Source organism: Triticum dicoccoides, chromosome 2B (genome assembly GCF_002162155.2).
Source record: "Triticum dicoccoides isolate Atlit2015 ecotype Zavitan chromosome 2B, WEW_v2.0, whole genome shotgun sequence".
Classification (NCBI taxonomy): domain Eukaryota; kingdom Viridiplantae; phylum Streptophyta; class Magnoliopsida; order Poales; family Poaceae; genus Triticum; species Triticum dicoccoides.
In genome coordinates, this window is record NC_041383.1 from 678,231,615 (window position 1) to 678,248,683 (window position 17,069).

General features: G+C 46.7%; 1 long non-coding RNA gene across 1 annotated transcript; it reads left to right on the forward strand.

Moving 5' to 3' along the window:
- The first annotated feature begins 14,491 nt into the window (after positions 1-14,491).
- LOC119368295 lies at positions 14,492-15,985 on the forward strand. Its single transcript, XR_005176594.1, has 3 exons — positions 14,492-14,746; positions 15,160-15,269; positions 15,818-15,985. It is a non-coding gene; the product is annotated as an uncharacterized LOC119368295 (long non-coding RNA).
- Positions 15,986-17,069: the final 1,084 nt, after the last annotated feature.

Below are 17,069 nucleotides of genomic sequence, written 5' to 3' on the forward strand. Positions count from 1 at the left end.
GGGATAACAAACAAATTTGCCCATCTCAATGGTAGGGGATTATTCGAATGGTGAAAAACTGCACATCCATGAGGGTTGAGAAAAAGTTGTCTATAGGCGGGGCCTTCTATTGCACATCTCACTAGCAGGTGTGGTTGGAACGAGGTCCTAGCAATGAAAACTAAACATCCATGGATACACGGAAAAGTTGCACGTCGAATGGTAGGTAGTTTACCGGGTAGCATCTGAAGTTGCACATCCACTGCTAGATAGTGTGCCGAGGCAACAAATAGTGAAAACTGAACATTCATAGGTAAGGAAATACTTGCATATCAACTACAAGGCGGTTGGTCGGGGCAGCAAACAAAGTTGCACTTCTTACTGGTATACGGGTAGTTTGGGGCGAAGGTGCTATCTGTGAGTACTTGAAATGGGACGCGTCCGGGGCGGGGGCGGGGATCAACGGAATCCCGCACCGGGGCGGGGCCGACGGGTAGTTGTCTAGTGCGTGCCGTGGGTCCCTGCAGGTCTGCTGCGCGGCATCCCGCACTTCCGCATCGGGCGGGCATTGGCAGCATCGCCGACTCCGCATTCCAGCCAGCGCCTTCACTACCTTTCCCTTCTCTCTGACAACACGGCAGCGTTTGCTTGTCTCGGCTCGTCTAGTGGTAGCCTCGGGCTCGGCCACGGGAACGCCACGGGCACGGCCGCTCAACCTCGGGCCAGCCCGATCAATCAGTCCTCTGCTTTCTCTCTCTCCCTCATAGGCTCACACACACACACCAAAAAAAATGCTTATAGTATAAGATTGACCAAAAGTCAACATGTGCATCGGACTGCCGGGCTCGGGCTCGGCCTCGGGCTCTGCCGGCATCGGGCTTCCCCTGCGGTCACGCATGGCCTATATATACGAGCTCACATGCTCGCTCACCTTCTCCCAAAATTGTGAGTGAGCTGAGAGAACACACCGATAAGCAATGGACTGTGTGAGCATCGAGATGCCAGACCCGCTGCCGCACGCACCCGCCGCGGGCATGGTCGACGCCGTGCACGACGACACCAAGCTGCAGCGCGCCCTGGTCGGCGGCGGCATCGCCAAGTCCTCGGTGGCTCTGTTCCTCGCATTCTTCAGGGCCCCGGCCGGCGTGTTCCTCCTCGACAGCCTGCTCGTCGCCGCCTACTACGTCATCCTCGCCGCCGTCGTCGTCTTCGGCGCGGTGGAGGTGGCCACGGGCTTCTGGATCGCCGGCGACCCGCACGGCCGGCGCGGCAAGGGGAAGGTGGTGCTCTGGGCGTCCGTCGTCCCGCTCGTGCTCGTCACCGCGCTCGGAGGCTTCGCCGTGCTGCGATAGCTGCACCGACATGATGTTTGATCGCCTTTGATGCATGCCAAGGTGTGATGCTCCGTAATTCGCAGTCGTTGTCAGATGGTCGTGGCAGCGCGCACGACTTGCACATTTCGGCATCCGATTTTTCTGCACGTCTGTGATTTATGTACTCCTAGTAGTTCACTGCTCCTGCCAGTGCCAGTTACTTGGACGAGTGCGTACCGCATAACATTTGCAGTCCACTTAGTTAAGTTAAGCTGTGTGTCCCGTTGGCGTTTGATCTCGGTGTATCTCCTTGTCTTTGGATGTAAAGATGTGCAACATGATTAACTGCGTGCTGAAGCCATTAGCTTATGAAATATGTGCTGCCGTCACTTGTTGATTGTTTCCACGGCAAGAAACTGAACAATCTAAGTGTCTTTTGAAGCTATGAACCGTAGTACAATAGTTCTACTGTAATTTTCATTCCTTATAAAGTATGTTACAAAGCAGGGAGCAAAAGGAAGAAACCAAATGTAATTTTATACTTGGTTTGCATTTTTTTAGTAAACAAAAAACTACAAGATCACAGCGCATTCGAAGCGCAGAGGGAAAACTAAAGAATCTTGAGCTGGCAACACGAAATAGAAAAACTCAATTTCAATAACTTGAACAGTCGACGTTAAAGAAGTTCGGAACTCCCCGCAAAAAAAAAGTTCAAAACAAGCCCGCTCACAGAAATCGACGGCTATATCTTTTCACTTCGATTTTTTTTCCGAGGGGTCTTTTTTTGTCGGGGGACACTTTCACTTCAAGCTGCCCAATCACCGTACAATGGCAAGCTTTTCTCTGATTCACGGTAGTTCTTTCTCGAGACCTCCTTCTTGACGCTTGTTTGCATCAAGTAAACGCAAAGACTATCCATCGCTCTTTGCGAGCAATACCAGCGCCGCTATATATGGCTGGCCCATTAGGCCGCCCTAGTATAGGTGCGGGGTAGAAATGAGTAATTGGTTTTACAAAGTTTTTAAATCCATATGTTTAGTTTCAGCAAGGTTTAAGATTTTTTTTGTACCCTTTTTTTTGTTTTCCTTTTTTTAAATACGTAAATTTTTAAAAAGACTAACGCCCACAAGTGTGGCAACATTGCAACTCGCCCACACGCTTGGATCACCATCCAGTTAAATTTGCATGAATCTTGACACATCGAGACAGTTTTCGCGTGCCACGTAGGACAAGGCCGGTGTGTGGGCGTTGGAGAGGTCGCCCACGCGTCCCACATCACGCGGTTGCCAGCTGCGCTGTGTGGGCGAACTAGTTTCCGCCCCCACAGCCACCAACTAGTCCACGCGTGTGTGGGCGGACTGCTTTTCGCCCACACGACAGTCGTACGTTGTTGGATGGCAACTGCAGTTGCGCGTACATGGCAATTAGGCAACACACATATGGCAACTATGATTCGTTTGCTAGACGGCAACTTCAGTTGCGTGTACGTGGCAATCAGATAAAGATACATGGCAGCTGTGATTAACCACACGTGGCAAGTGGCAACTAGGTAAACACACATGACAACTATTGTTTGACCATATGGCAAGTAGTTAATCACACACGACAACTATGGTATGATTACACGTGGCAACTATCATAAATTAAACATGGCAACTATAATTAAGCAAAACAGAGAGAGCTACCATGATTTTACAACCACATTTGCCATCCCGGATAACTACATCCGCCATCCCAGACGGCAACTAAATCGTCATCCTGCGGGTATCTAATGTAGCTGCGCCAGGACGTGTGGACATATTTGCTTCGTGCCACACGCGCGGGATGGGGATGAGTAGTACTGGTTGGACGTGTGACACGAAGTAGCTACGCCCACACGTGTGGGCAATTCTACTGTTCGCCCACACACAGTCCGTGTGGGCTGCCCCTGCTCATGACACATACAGTGTGTGGGCAAATGCCTATTATGCCACACGTGTGGTGGATATCGGCATCCTAAATTTTTAATTCACATACATATTTTGTAAATTTTTATTGTAGTATTTATTATTTTTCTTCAAGTTCTTTAATAATATTTTTAGGAAAAACATGAACAATTTTCAAATATCATTCACTAAAGAATTTGCAAATTCGTGAGCATATCCTTTATAACACATGAACAATTTTCAATTCAGGAACATTTATATGATTTGTGATTTTTCAAAATTCAAGAACATTTTTATTAAAACACGTTCATTTTTAAAATTGATGACTTTATTTCTTACTCGTAGTTTTAATTAAAATTAAACCAACCGGAATAAAAAAGGAAAAAACACACGTCCGTACTGCTTGCTAGAAGCGACCCATAGCAACTTCAAAAAAAAAAAAAAGCGACCCATAGCAGCTCCCTCGAGTAGAATAGGATTCGCCTGAACCAGGCGCAAATTGGCCAGCCCATTCAGGCGAGTCCTCAGGTAACCAGTTTTCTTTGGTTTTCATGCCAGGGGTTTTCATGAAACAATTGGCCAGCCCATAGCAACTGTTTCTTTGTTTTTCTTCGTTTCTTCATTGGTTTTCACTGTTTTCCATTCTTTTTACACTTCTTTTGTTGATTTTAGTTTTAGTTTTTTTCTTTGTTTCATTTTTGGTTTTTACTTTCTTTTGTTTTTCTTTGTTTCTTTGGTTTTTATTCTACATTTTTATATACGTCAAGAAACTCCTTTTAATTAGAATTTTTTAAATACAAGTTTAATATTTTTTTTAATACATGCAACATTTTTCTATAACCATTTTAACTATTTTTCAAATGATTGGTTAACATTTTTTAAACACAAGATTAATATTTTTTAATACATGGCCTATATATTTTTATACATTTTAATATTTGAAATGTCTAATTAATATTTTTGACATATGAGATTAAATTTTTTAATACATGGTCAACCTTTTACCTATACACATTTAACATTTTTTTAATGTTTGATTAACATTTTTGAAATGCAAGATTATCATATTTTGAATACATGGTCAAAAAATTTTGAAGACATCTAATATTTTTTAAATGTTTGATCAACATTTTTTGAATACTTGATCAAAGTTTCTGATACACACTTTATTTTATTGTATACAATTTTTGTATATGTGAGATCCATTTTCTCTATACATATTTAGCAATTTTCAAATGCTTGATGAATAATTCATTTCAAATGTTTATTTTTATTTTTTTGGAATAGTTGGAAATGTAAACTAAAGTGAAATAATAAAGCAGAAAAGAAAAAAGAAAAAGTGAAAAAAAAATAAACGAGGTTGTCGCCTCCTGTTCGCCTGGGCCAGCCCATCTCGTGTCTCCCGCTTTCTTCCGTGAGCTTCTTCCGCGTCCCACCAAAACTTGCCCAAGTGAGCTATGGGTTGTTGGAGTGGTCAGCGGCCTGCTTGAGCTTTGTTTGTTGTGGCGGGGAGGCCTGGTCGAGCCGCAGACGACTACACGTGTTTCCGGTTTTGGGAACCTTTCCAGCAGTTTTTCTGGTTTTGGGAACCTTCTAGAAGGTTCACTGAACCAGGTTCTTGTTTCTTTTTAGTTATCATTTTCTGATTTCTGTTTATTTTTCTTCTTTCTTTCTTTTGTCTTTTCCTTTCTGTTTCTTTCTTTTCTTTTTCAAGGTTATTTTCTTTTCTTAAAGAGTTCATGTTTTGAAAATTGTTCAGAAACTTAAAAAAATGTTTCTGCTTTTAAAAATGTACATCTTTTGTTCAAAATGTTGCTCTAATTTTCAAAAAAAATTCCTGTTTTCATTTTTTGTTGAAGAATTCGAAAAACTCAAATTTTCAAAAAATATGCTAGATTTGAAAAATTATTCCCGTATTCAATTTCTGTTCACCAATTAAAAAAGTTCACATTTTCAAAAATGTTATGGATTTATGGAAAGTTTTTTGTTTTTTTTAATGTTCGCATTTTAAGAGGACAACAACAACAATAACAAAGTCTTTAGTTCCAATTAAGTTGGTTAGGCTAGAGGTGAAACTCATAAGATCTTGTGACCAACTCATAGCTTTGGCACATGGATAGCAAGCTTCCACGCACCCTTGTTCATAGCTAATTTTTTTGGTGATACTCCAATCTTTCAGGTCTCTCTTAACGGACTCTTCTCAATTGTTCAAAATTTCAAAAGAAATACCCTTTTCAAGTTTTTTTTACAAATTCAAAAAATGTTCGGGAATTTTAAAATGTACTTGCAATTTCAAAGATGTTCATAAATTTAAAGCCTTGTTCACATTTGTCAAAAATTGTCCGCATTATCAGAAAAAAGTGTTTGTAATTTTGTTAAGTAATGTTCAGTTTACACCGCCGATTTTAGTTCTTTAAAGCTTGCGCTACGGATTTGTCAACGACTCTCAGTAGTTGCCCTGGCAAGCAAGGTGATTACACAAACACGAGATCTACAGTTTGAATCCCCACTCGGGTGTCCACTTTTTTTTCTGCTCATTTCCTCCAGACAGCTAGCTCCGGCTCAGCCCCAATGGGCTGGCCCAGTCGGGCGCGTCCTGTGCGAAGGGACGTCTATTTAACAGACTCAAAAAAAAATCTATTCAACGCAGTACGCGGCAAATAGGAGCTCCCGGAAAAAGGCATCTCCTTTTCTTGTCCGACCAAAAATAATACCTTTTTTCTTGACAGCAAAAGCCTTATCCTCTATCCGAGTAAAGTCTGTTTTAAACCTTAAACTCATAGACCTCGTCGAAATTGAATCTCAACATTTGAATCCCTGAAATTGATACCCTGACATTTCTGATCCCGGTCAATACCAACCCTACACCAATCCTAGACATATTTGTTGCACGGGAAAAAAGCAATCCTTGGCGGGATTACAGATTCTCCTACTGTACACGTCATATACATCTTTTTTCTCCTCTGCTGTCGCGCCGAGCTCGCCCAGCGACAGTACTGCGGTGCGTGGTAGACTCCACGGCAATGCCCAGACACCCGCCGAGACGCCGAAGCCGAGTCAGAGGCCCTGCTCTACTTGCGCGTCCATTGAACGGCTGCTAGCTAGCTGAGTTCTGCCGGTACAGATTGATCAAGCTAGCCGGCGTGTAAGTCACTACGTATGTCAGGTAGCTCCTGGCAAATCGATCCACATGCCTACCAGCTTCAAAGTACGTGAATACTCTGCAATACCAAAATCATTGGCTGAGTCAGCTTTGCACAATAGTGTACTCGGCGACGACTAGTCTTGGGGCTGTGCGTAATCGACCATGGTGGGATGCGCCGACACGGTCATCGTCTCGTACGGCAGAACCAGCTCTGAGTTTTGTTCCTCACAATCAAGGTGCAGTTTGCGTACCGAGGACTCTAACACGAAGTCGAGCTGACCCGTGCAGCCGATGTACGCGCGCGCCGCGTTGTGCACCACATGGCGGCCAACGTCGTGACAAAGATCGCCGGCACGCGGGTCCGGCACATCAACCAAGCTGCTCGCGCCGTGCCGCTCTCCCACATCCTGGACGTGCATGCATTGTTCCACCATGTAGACGCACATGTCATCACGGTTGGGCAGCCTAGCGACCCGAGAGAGCCTTGGCTTGGTGGTTGGGCATGCGGTTGTGCAGCCTAACGACCCGAGTTCAATTCCTAAAATTGACAGGTGATGCACAGAGGAAATTGTAAGGACCATGTTTATCTTGGTACTCATACTAAAATGGTCGTATGCATCTTTGGTTGGTGCAGAGGCTGGGAAGTGAAAATCTCTCTCATTTTAAAGCCCAAAGTTGATATCTCTCACCACATTCACTGCATCAGGGCGTCCTGATGGATAAGTTCAAGAACACCACGACTTGACTCCTCCCGTGTCGCCCCTGCGCGGCGACCGGGGGGGAACCCTAGCGCCGCCGCGTCCTCGTCCCTCACCCGACCTCTCCTCCTCGCTGCCGCCGGGGTGCGTCGCCAGGCAAAGCCCGGTCGGCGTCGGCGGCGGCGGGATCTCTTCTCCCACGGCTCGCTGGATCTGGCGCGAGCGGATCGCGGCGGTGGTTGGTGGCCTCGCTGGAGGCGGGGCGCGCCGGCGCGGGCTTGGGAACGACGACATTTTCCCCTGGAGTGCGTGGGAGTCCGCTCGGGGCGCGCGACGGCGGCCCTCGGCAAGCGGTGGCGGGCGCTGGGCTCTCGGCGGCGCTCCGGCGTGTGCAGGCGGCGGTGGTCCCTGTGCGCGGTCGGCGGCTCCGTCTCTGACCCGGACGGCGCGGGGGATCGCGGCATCCCGGCGTGGCCGGCGATCTGGATACGGTGGTGCCGGCGGCTCGCTGATCTGCCGGTGCTCCAGGGTTCTGCCTGGTGGTGCTGGTGGTGACGGCGGCCCGTGCACGAGAGTTGGATCCCTTCGAACTGATCTGGGTGAAAACTTGCCTTCGGCGTCTGCTAAGGCCGGCGGTGGCGGCGCTATCTGCGTCGTTCCCTTCTTGAAGGCATCGCCGTGGAGAAGTTCAAGGCCGCTCTCTGCTACCTCTGGGGGAAACCCTAGATCGGATGATCGGATGACGACGGCGCTCTGGTGTCGTTCCTCCCTTGGGGGCGTCATTCTTGGAGGTACACACGTGATCGAGGGACCAGAGGACGGATTCTTTGGTGGAGCGGTGCTTCATTCTACACACTGGTGGCGACAGATCTTGACGGCGTGGCGTAGTGCAGATTTGGAGTTCGGTGTGGGAGGATGGACTCGCGCAGGAGGACAACGCTGTCGGGCATCGTGGTGGCGTCGATGGCAGAGAGACCTGACACGGAACATGCAACAGTAGAGCTCTGAAGATGGATTGGTGGCAGATGGCTGTGGCGGCCTCATACCCGGCAGGCGTCCTGGTTGAGGAGTGCGTCGAACTGGTAGGTGCCCTATACCCGGCAGGCGTCCTGGTTGGGACCTCAGGTCTTAGATGTTTAGGTTTGGCTGCGATGTCTGTTTGGTATTAGGCCCAGACTATCTGCGCCCCTTCATCAATTGGATAGGTGTAGCGACGGTTGTTGCTTAGACGGTGGCTTTAGTCTTGTTGTTCTATGGCTTTGTGAGGTCTTGTGAGAATAATTAATAAAGTGGTTGTATGCATCGCCCAGATGCAGAGGCCGGGGGTCGTCCTCCTTTTCTAAAAAACATGCCATCACGGTCCGTCCCCCTACAGCTCCTGTCCCTCCTCTGTCGCCTTGCCGCCAGTGTTGGCGTGATGGCGTCGGCGACGTCGTGCTAGAGCCAGCACAGTTGAGGAGGAAGTGGACGAGGTAGTGGCTGGACCGGCGCTAATTTTCAGGAGAAAGAGTGGACGGGATTGAGGACAAAGGATGTATATATGACATGTGGGGCATGGACGTCGGTGACAGTAAACTGTGATACTGGGTGGGATGGATATTTTCCCGGTGCACCAAACAGGTTCAGGGTTGATATTGACCGGGATTAAAGAGATGAGGGTACCGATTTCAAGGATTCAGACGTCGGGTTTCGGTTCCGACCAGCTCTATGAGTTCAAGGTTTAAAATAGACTTTACCCCCTCTCTCCCTCTGTAGGCGGAAGCAAATGTCTTTCTCGAAAAAAAAGGCGGAAACATTCGTTCTGTTGAAACTGACGTTGAAAGGGACGGCGGCATGCGTCGAAGAAGAAGAGGAGGCCATCGTCGGGCTCCAGCCCATCAGCTGTAGCTAGCCCGGCCAGTGTTCTGACTTTCTGAGGCCCTTTCGAGACGGCCCAGTTCCGGAAGGTGAGCAGTCATCGGGTTCTGGCTGGGAAAATCCTATACGACGCATTCTGCGTCAAAAAGTCTGGGTATCAGATACTGTTTCTCAGCGATCGAACGAAACGGGCCGGCCCATTAGAAGCGTTCCACCGATCTGGTTTTGGGAACCTGCTGGAAGGTTCCACCCGGGTTTTCCAGATTTTGGGAACCTTCTAGTAGGTTCCTGAACCATTGTTTTTCGTTTTTCTTTTCCTTTCCTGTTTGTATATTCTTTTCTCTCTATTTTCATGTTCTTTTTTATTTCTTTTTTCCTTTTTTGTGTTTTTGAAAAAATGTTCTTAATTTTCAAAAAAAAGTTTATTTATCATAATTTGTTCAATGTTTCCAAATTGTATTCAGAAATTCAAAAAATATTCATGCTTTGAAAAATTTGTTCAAAATTTCACAACTTCTCAAATTTTGTTCAGTATTACGAAAATTGTCTCAAATTTATAATAATATTTCGGTTTTCAAATTTTCGTTTGGGAGTTTCAAAAATGTTCAAGATTTTATAAATAATGTTCTTGTTTTCAAATTTTGTTCTCTGATTGGAAAAATTGTTTGCAATTTTAAAAAATTGTTCGTGCTTTGAATTTTGTTCTGGAGTTTAAAAAAATGTTGGTGTTTTGAAATTTTCTTCGGGAGTTTAAAATATGTTCACAATTTTTAAAATAATGTTCTTGTTTTAAAATTTTGTTCTAGGATTTCAAAAATTGTTCGCATTTTTCTAAAATTGTTCGTGCTTTGAATTTTGTTCTAGAGTTTCAAAAAATGTTTGTGTTTTCAAATTTTGTTCAGGAGATTCAAAAAAAGTTCCCATTTTTCAAAAATGTTCACGTATCCAAAAACAGTTTTGCCATTCAAAAAATGTTCTAGTTTTCTAAAAAAATGTTAGTATTTTTCAGTTTTTGGGGGGAGTTTAAAAATTGTTTCCGTTTCTATAGAATTGTTTGAGTTTTTTCAAATATACACAATTTGGGAACGTGTTCACGGTTTCATACAGAATTCCCTTTTTCTCCAAAATAATATTTCACGTCTAAATTTAAAAAATGTTTTTTTTTCGAGAGTACGCCAAAGGCGTACCTTAGCTTTATAGAAGAGAGAACAAATATTTACAAGAGATTGTAAATACCCAGCTCGCTTGGTTTGGTTCTTAAAAAAGGTTCTTATCCGCGCTTGGTTTGGTTCTTAAGTGTTTGTGCTGCCTATTTAAATACTCAGCTCGCTGGCTCAAGTTGTTGGAGTACTAGTTGTGTTGCAGGTGGTCTTGTGTTCGAATCTTTGGTAGGCGTAGTATTTTTTGCGAGCGTGTGCTGTAGTTTCTTCGCTAGGCGGAACGGGAGAGCGACATGGGCCGGCCCAGTCGGGGAGACCTGCCTGTGCGTTCCCTCAGATGTTTTGCCGCAGTTAGCGGCAGATAGGAGCCCTCTTCTGGCTGAGCCTGGCCAATGTTCCAAATTTTGCTCGTGTAGCGCTCTTTTGAGACGGCCCAGTGCTGTGACATACTCTGTTCTGTTTTGATCGGACAGTACGCCTCGGGCCAGGGCATTCGTCCTTGCTAGACCAGGGCCATGCATCGTTCATCATAATCGCCTATATATAAGAGCATCTCCAACAGGCGCGGCAAAAGGCGCGCCCGCGCGATAAAGTTTGCTTTTAGCGCGCGCCGGCTGGTTCCGCACGCTTCAGCGGTGGCGGAAACTTACCGCGCGCGGGGAGAAAGCGGCACGCGGCGCGGTAGATTTAGCGCGCTGCTTCACGCGCGCCTATAAATTTCCGTGCTCGTCATGCGCACAGCACACAGCCACGCGCCCTTTCCTCGCAACCTCGCCGCTTTGCCACCTAGCCGCTTCGCCGCCTCGCCGCTTCGCCGCTTTCCGCGCCACCACCGCGCCACCATGCCGCCGCGCCGCCGGGGTGCTTCGGGCTACCGCGGCGTCCGCGAGCGCCCCGATGGCTGGTGCTCCGCCGAGATACGGGCCGGCGACGTCCGGCTCGGCCTCGGGACGTTCCGGAGCGCGTACGAGGCGGCCCGCGCGTATGACGCGGCGGCGTGGCGCTTGGAGAGGCCCCGGTCGCAGTTGAATTTCCGGGACGTCTTCACGCGCGAGCAGGCGCAGTGCGTCGCCCCTCCGCCGCGTCTCATCACCGACATGGACCGTGCCGATCACGCTCGGCGGCAGCGCCGCCACCTTGTCGCCGAGGAGGACGAGCGAGCCATGGCGGAGTGGCGCCATCGCCACCCGGAGGACGTCGCCGACGAGCATGCCTACTGGGCGAAGAGGACGGCAAGGCGCCGCGCGGAGCGGGCTGACCGGCGTCAGCGGAAGGCATTGGTGAATGAGCAGTGCGATATTGTTCAAGCGGGTGGGAGGTCGTTCTTCACGGCCAACGATGAACGTTGGGACGACATATGACTCTCAACCTCGGACGACACCGACGAGGATGATGATGGTGATGATGGTAGCGACTTGGAGTAGTTTCTATCTATGTATGCCGTAGTAGTATCTATCTATCTATGTATGTCGGACTATCTATCTAGTTGCACCGATGTAAAATATATTTGTATCGTTTTTTCGATCTATGCAATATAATTTTAAAAAATGTTGTACAATGAGTGCGCGCGCTGCATTTTTACCGCACCTGCTGGAGCTGCGTGCGCGCGCTGTTTTTTAGCGCGGCTGCTGGAGCAAACGCTGCGCGTCGCGCCAAACCAGGCGATGGGCGCGCGCCTAAGCAGTTTTTAGCGTGCGCCGCGTTCGGCGCCTGTTGGAGATGCTCTAAGGCTGAAAACAAGCACAATGCAACAAGTACCACTTGCCGACCAGCTCAGCGCACGCACACGGCCCATGAGCAATCTCTGAAACTACTATCGATCGCCCAATGGACGCGGCCATTGCCTCTGACACCGGGATCGACGGCGGCGAGCCACGACCCCGAGCCTTTGGTCACCGCCGGGGTTGCCGAAGCTACAACAGCGCTATACCTGGCGCTGTTCAGGAATCCGGCGGGCCTGTTCGTCAGGTCAAACTCCTACTACGGCGTCCTCGTCGCCATCATCCTCTTCGGCTTGGCGGGGGCGTGGACGGGGCTCTGGGTCTCGCACGACCCGCTACGCCGGCGTGCCGTCGGGATGACAGTGCTCTGGGCGTCGGTTCTTTCGCTGCTCCTCTTGGCGGGTGTTGGAGGCCATGCGATCCTCAAGTGACAGTGCATTGTGTTGATCTCGCGCGCGTCTTGCTAAGTTACCAACCAGCATCTCTACTCCTAATGGAGTAGTTGGTAGTCTCCGCCGGTCAATTTTCGTCCCACCACTTTCGTCCATTTTTTTCGTAGGTTAACCTTCGTAGGGTTTTTTTCGTTTCACCTCGCATCGCAGCACCCGCTCCTCTCTCGATCCACCCCTGGCGATGCGACCTCTCTCTCCCTCTTATCGTGATGCGGCGCCGCCCCCATCAGCCGCTCCGCCGCCGCCGCCCCCTCCCCCTGGCTTCCCCTATCTCCAGCTCAGCCACCTCCTCCCCCCCCACCCACCCTTCCTCTCCATCGCCGGATCCGATTACAAATCGTCAAGGTTAGGCGACGGAGCTCCATGTCCGTGGCGCACACGTGCTCATCAAGGAAGCGGCTCCCGGATCTTGCGCTCGCGCGGCCGTGACGGAGGGGATCGAGGTGGCCGCCACCGCCGCCGAAGACCAAGCCCCCACCTTGTCCAGGATCACTTCCGCCGCCATGTTCCACCAAGGAAGGAGGGGGCGGCTCAAAGTCTCCCTCGCTGCCGCTCCAGATGCAGCCGTCGCCATGGGTGAGCGCCTCATACACGACGAGTTTTGATGGATTCGTGTAGTGACATCTCGATCCCGAAGCCAAGTATGTTTTCTTTTCCTCTGAGATCTCACCCCGAAGCAACAGCAAGTCTTACATTATGGAGCACGCGGCCGTGGCTACCCTTTCTAGCATTAGTTTGCATTCACGTACCATCTACATTGGTACTTATTGCTTGTGAGGATTCTTCCACTGGACATTCTCACAAGCGGTGGCAAGGATTTATAAATTATGCATTCCGATTAATTGGAATATATCCCGCATATAATCCATGTTTCTTAGATTATTGGCCAGAGGTGCTTGCTCAATGGTCCGTTCGAGATAGTTGCAGGTTTGGTACATTTTATCACTTTTTGTGCGCTGTGGGCAACTCCGCCTATGTTGTCTCAACATAGCCGGTCCCAAGCCCGGGTAAAGGAGGAGGGTTGTGATAGGCTTGGCGAGCCAACGTAAAAACTCAGCCACTCTTATGGAGATGAAACCCAAAAGTGAGACCTGAAGGATTGGAGTATCGACAAAGAGCTAGCTATGGACAGGGGTGCGTGGAAGCTTGCTATCCATGTGCCAGAGCCATGAGTTGGTTGCGAGATCTTATGGGTTTCACCTCTAGCCTACCCCAACTTGTTTGGGACTAAAGGCTTTGTTGTTGTTGTTGTTGTGCGCTGTGGGCTTGCTACAAATTTATTGGAAAAGGGAATACTTTCTCTTGTATTTACAGCACCAGTCGTCGGAGTTGCAATTGCAGGTAACCATGTGTGTCTTCATCTTCAGTTAATAATCATGGAGAAACACTTCCCTTTGCTCGCTCGCTGTAACAGGTACTTTGTCGTTTGGCTTGCTAGCTTATTTCTATTTTCTTGGTATTTTCTCTTTTCTGGCCACAAATCTTTTACATGTGGTGCGTTGTATATCTATTACAGGCACAAAAACTGAACAATCATAAAAAATACAATAAATAACTCGTGCCAAATCCAGGTGGTGTACAAAGCCCAGTTACAGGCACAAAAACTGAACAATCATAAAAAATACAATAAATATCTCGATCCCGAAGCCAAGTATGTTTTGTTTCCCTCTGAGATCTCACCCTGGATCAACCAATAGCTAGAGATCTGAATGAGAATAGGTTTATTTACCTTACTAAGGCCTTCAAATCATACTCCCTCCGTTTTTAAATATAAGTCTTTTTAGATATTTCAATACGGACTACATACGGATGGAGGGAGTAGTTTAGTAGAGGAAAATACAATGTCACTTGTAATGGAATTTCACGTGTCAAACATATATGTGTGCTGACTACATGCCCCTGCAAGTGTGTTGATTCTCATGTCAGTTTAGTAATTGTAGTTATATCCCAGGTTCATTTACATTTGCAGACTACATGCAGTTGCTTGTTCATAAACTATGTTTAGGCGTTTGTTTGTTTTCCTCCAGCTTTGCACTAAATTAGTACTATCCCTGAGTGAAGATAACGTTTCCAGTAAGAGAATTGACAATACTGACAATGACGTGATATTTCATAGCGTTGTCAATGTCAGGTATGTCGCAAATTGCTCTCTTTTTACTTAGCCAAATTATTTTACTGCATGGGGTATTATGGAATTTTGTTTCTAAAACAGACTGTGTGGTGTTTTGTTCTGGAGTGTTTGCACTGAAATGGCATAGTAATGTAGTATTTTGGCGGCGTGGCTGCTTCGTCGTCGAAGAACCTTCCGATGCAATTTTCCGCTGGCATGTCCCATTGAATGTCATTGCTTTTATCATGGCATCCAACACTTGCAGATGTGACTCAAAAGGGGGTTCTGAAGCTGATGAACTTGGATGGCCTGACAGTCTACCATACCAACAACCATCTCCAAGTACACAAACTTGAAAACTTTCTAAGATTCGTACACACCTTCAGGTACAGATGCTTGGTTTTTTCTCTACGATTTCTTTACATTTTAAGCGGACGAGCCGCCCATATATTCATTAGAAAATGATGGAGGTGACCCTATTTAAAATGACGTTTCAGATTTGTTTTCCAAGTAAAGATCAGAAAGCCGACAACGTTTCTATTATGTTTTAGGAGAAATTTGGATCTTTTTGGACAGTTATTGCAACCATCTGTCTGAATGAGTATAAAAACAATGCTATGAGGTAATGCAAGCATGAGGGTGCCTCTTTTCACAATATGCGAACATATGGACTACTCGAGGCTTTATGTTGTTTATCAATCTAAGGCACGTGAAACTTCACTGTCGTTATTTTACATACCAATATCATTGCTTCCTCCAATTTCAATTGATTTTCATTTCTTGATTCGTGTGTGTATAGGACAAAGAGGAGATAAATTAAGTATTGGAAAGCTTAAAACCAGCCACCCAGAACCACTCTGCCTGGAGAAAGAAGACAATATTTGGCATGATTTGCTTCATCTACTACAGGTAATCTGGTCTTTTATTGTGCACACACTATACTTTCATGTACAAATAATCCAGAGGCCTGTTCTCTGAGGCATATATCAAGCAAGCTTCTAATGGAGAAGAAATAAGCAATTCTTCTCTTCAATTCAAACAATTGATTTGTTAAGTTGTTTTCAGTTTGAGGTGTCAAAATGAGAACTTGGAAGATCAAGACCTTTGAACTGAAACCAAAATTAAGATATACCAAGACATCGGGACACATAGAGTAGCTAACTAGATGTATGGTACTCCCTCCGTTCCAAAATAGATGACTCAACTTTGTACTAAAGTTAGTACAAAGTTGAGTCATCTATTTTGGAATGGAGGGAGTATTTCCAGAGAAGAACAACAGAATAAAATAGGACACCAGAAAAATCCAGTAGGGAACCTGATGGGCTACCCTCTTCGGTAAAAACTTGCTTCATGGCATTGTATAATGTATTGAGAAATCACATAATCAAAAATCGCTGCCCCGTTCTCTTCGGTAAAGAATGATTTTTTATTTAGCTGCGCCTCAACTTAACGTGCAGGTGACTCCGTTAGGACACCAGGAACATGATTGCAGTCCAGGATACCATACTGCAACCTCAATCCATCGAATGTAATTCAGTGAGATATATATGTTCTCATTTACCAGACTTCAGTGTTCAATTCAATTCAATTTGTTAGCTTACTGATTGCTGCATACCTACCATTTCTCAAATGTACGATGTGGTTTCTGGTGTTGATTTCAAATTGGCGAGATATAGTTAAACTTAGGTTATTGTCATATTAGCGGAGGAAAATCTTGATTCCTAAATACAGTAGGCTAACTATCAATAAATCTTTTATGTATAATACACTGCCTGGAATGTAGCTCTAAATACTTCTGTAAAATCAGGATATTCGTTATTGGTTTTTCTATTTTTTAGTTAAAACAGATATGATGCATGTGCAACTGTACATGCCAAGTTCTGAAGCTCATATGTTCCGTACATAGTTTTAGTTATGAAGCAAATAGCTCAAGATATTTCAAATTGGAAGAACTTAGTCTGTGACATGTGATGTTTTCTAATGGCACTGAATACTGTATAATTTAAGATATGAATCATTAAAATTTGTTTTACTCATATAAACCAGAATGTGTCATGATAATGTAAGCATGCAACATTGTACAACCATATAATCTGTCATTACTTTTTTTGGGGAACCATAAGCATGCAACATTATACTACCAAAATAATAATTTGACTATACATTTGATTATTGCTTGCATCCATATATTTTTTCACTTTTGCTTTTGTTTTGTGTCCAGTAAACAGCATCAATCATAGGGTAGGAAAGGCGCGCCAAGGCATCGCCAAAGCCCAAGCCCGAGACTCCGGCCAATCGAACTCGGCAGCCCCTGTCTTGGCGATCTCGCGACTCTGGCCATGTAGGTGAGTACCCCTCCCTTCAGATCTCGATTCGCCCCCACTTGATGGCCCGCTCCCCTCGCCCCTGTAGATCTTCTCCGCCGCCAACGAGTGGTAGCAGCCCACACAACGTAGATCTGCCGTCCTTCGTTCGCCCCACGAGCCGGTCGCCGATGGCTGCCACATTGATTCGTTCATCCTCCCAGTAGTTGCACGCGGCGGTCCCTGCCCTCGTCGGTCTGAGTAGAGGCTCATTTTTCCTGATGGTGGTGCGCACCCGGCGATTGCGCGTCCTCCTGATGGTGGCGCTCTGCCAGCGGCGGTGGCTTTCTCCCAACTGTTTCTCCCTTTAGTCCCTACCCCTGACTCTGGATGCAAGCGGAGCGAG